Consider the following 2,978-nt stretch of genomic DNA (forward strand, 5'->3'; position numbering starts at 1 on the left):
TACTTTCAGTTCACTGCAACCTCCACCTCCAGGGTTCAAGCAATTCTCCTGCCTCAGCCTCCCAAGTAGCTGGGATGACAGTCACCTACCACCACACCCAGCTAATTTTTTGTATTTTTAGTAGAGATGGGGTTTGGCCATGTTGGCCAGGCTGGGAAATCATCATTTTAAACAAAGTTGGACCAAAAGTTAGAGCTAAACATATGGTAATGACTGGCATTGTTAAAGGGAGCAAGAGAGAAAATAACCATTGCTTCCAAGTTCCCATGGAAGCTCCTAAATATTCAATTTTGTCTGCCTGGGTAATGATTTTCTTGTTCCAAGAAAATACTATTGGCCAGGCACAGTGGCTCATGCCTGTGATCTCAGCACTTTGGGAGGTCAAGGCTGGTGGATCACCTGAGGTCAGGAGTTCGAGATCAGCCTGGCCAACATGGTGAAACTCCATCTCTGCTAAAAATATAAAAAACTTAACCAGGTGTGGTGGTGGGCACCTGTAATCCCAGCTACTAGGGAGGCCGAGGCAGGAGAATCGCTTGAACCTGGAAGGCAGAGGTTGCAGTGAGCCAAGATTGCACCATTGCACCCTAGCCTAGGCAACAAGAGCAAAACTCCATTTCAAAAAAAAAAAAAAGAAAACACTATTAATTTTTATTTGAATACTATTAATTTGTATTTGTAATTTGAATTGATGCAAAAACCACATTCTTCTTTTAGACACAAACATGTTCCTCATTGTCCGGCTGTGAGATGTAAGGCTCTTAGGTTTCATAGGACTACAGCTGCCAGGAAGTCCAGCTGTTGCTGAAGTCTAGCAAGGCTCTCTGCTGTTTGTCAGAGGGCCACTGTGGGCTCCCGAGGCAGTTCATGCTCAATTCCCAAGGCTCTGTTTCTGTGGCTGGCTCTGCTAGTCCCGATAGAGAGGATAACACTAATCCCAAGGGAACAAGGAATCTGATTTGGAGGTGGATCTTGTGATGTTAGTACATGGGGAAGGGAGAGATTTGCCAATGCAAAAGATAGATAAGGGGAAATGTAAGCGATGGGACACCATCCCTTCCCTGGCGGAGGGAGTTGAGATGTGCTGAAGATCCACAAACAAATTCTATGTGATGGTGAAATTTGTGCTGCACAAGTATTTTGCATTGAGGTGGTAAAAGTAATGGAAATTCAGTGATCACTAGACTAATTAGAGGATGGTGGAGTTGAGTGGTGTTAATAAGTTTTTTGAAATAAGGCTCCCCTTTTAGGGTTCTATCATGAGGTGTATAAATGATTCTGTGAGAAAGGTTTAGATATACCGACTCTCTCTTTGAGTTTTTCTATAAAAGGAGCTAAACTGGCATGATTGCTATAAAGGCAGAAGGGAATCGCTCTGGGTAAAAGGTAAGGTAAGAGGCTGGGCACGGTGGCTCACACCTGTAATCTCAGCACTTTAGGAGGCCAAGGTGGGCAGATCATCTGAGGTTGGGAGTTCGAGACCAGCCTGACCAACATGGTCCCCAACTCAAAGGGAGGAGGTTCTCCTAATTCCTTATTGTTGCCGGCTAAAGGCTAAAGAGACCCAAGGCAAACAACAGCTCCTATGGGGCAATCAGTCCCAATCACAGCAATGGAGCCTTGGCTGACCCTGAACATGACAGGCAAAAATATCAATTTTTTTTTTTTTTTGAGATGGAGATTTGCTCTTCTTTCCCAGGCTGCAGTGCAATGGTACAATCTCGGCTCACTGCAACCTCCATCTTCTGGACTCAAGCAATTCTCCTGCCTCAGCCTCCCAAGTAGCTGGGATTACAGGCGTGTGCCCCCACACTTGACTAATTTTTGTATTTTTAGTAGAGACGGGGTTGCACCATGTTGGTCAGGCTGGTCTCAAACTCCTGATCCCAAGTGATCCACCTACCTCAGTCCCCCCAAAGTGCTGGGATTACAGGCGTGAGTCACTACACACGACTGGTATATTTCTTATTATAAAGTCATGAGTTATGTTAGATTTCCCCAAATTCTTTTGAATAACATGGGCATAATATATTTGGTATTGTCTTTAAGAGACTTGCCTTAGTATAGAGCTGTCTGGTTAGCAGGTGAATAACGTCAGGTTCCCCTGGGCCCCTGGGGAGTCACTGATCATCCTCCTTTCTTTTTATTAAAAAAAAAGAAAGAAAAAACTGGCCAGGTGTGGCTCACGCCTGTAATCCCAGCACTTTGGGAGGCCAAGGCAGGTAGATCACAAGGTCAAGAGATCAAGACCATCCTGGCCAACATGATGAAACCCCCTCTCTACTAAAAATACAAAAATTAGCCAGGCGTTTGGCATGTGCCTGTAGTCCCAGCTACTCAGGAGGCTGAGGCAGAAGAATCACTTGAACCCAGGTGGAGGTTGCAGTGAGCTGAGACTGCGCCACTATGCTTCAGCCTGGCCACAGAGCAAGACTCTGTCTCAAAAAAAAAAACAAAAAAAAAAACCTCTAATTCTAAAACAGTATTGTTTGGGACCATGCAGTGTTGAAAAGACCTAATTATGGAACATTTATTTATCTTTTTTTTCAGGTTAATAATGGCCAAACTTATATGTGCCTTTAACTTCTTAATTTTGACCTTAAAATAACAGCGTAGGAGGTGTAAGTAGCTATGTTCATTAGGCTTTCTAGGTCTCATAAGGGGAATTTGGTAGAAAATATATTTCACCCAGCAATTAAAGTTTTCTTCCAGAGCCTGGCACGGTGGCTCATTCCTGTAATCCCAGCACTTTGGGAGGCTGAGGCGGACAGATTGCCTGAGGTCAGGAGTTTGAGACCAGTCTGACCAACATAGTGAAACCCTGTCTCTACTAAAAATACAAAAACATTACCTGGGCGTGGTGGCATACACCTGTAATCCCAGCTACTCGGGAGGCTGAGGCAGGGGAATTGCTTGAACCAGGGAAGTGGAGGTTGCAGTGAGCCAAGATCTCGCCACTGCACTCCAGCCTGGGCAAT

This window comes from Cebus imitator, unplaced genomic scaffold, assembly GCF_001604975.1.
Source record: "Cebus imitator isolate Cc_AM_T3 unplaced genomic scaffold, Cebus_imitator-1.0 Scaffold799, whole genome shotgun sequence".
Classification (NCBI taxonomy): domain Eukaryota; kingdom Metazoa; phylum Chordata; class Mammalia; order Primates; family Cebidae; genus Cebus; species Cebus imitator.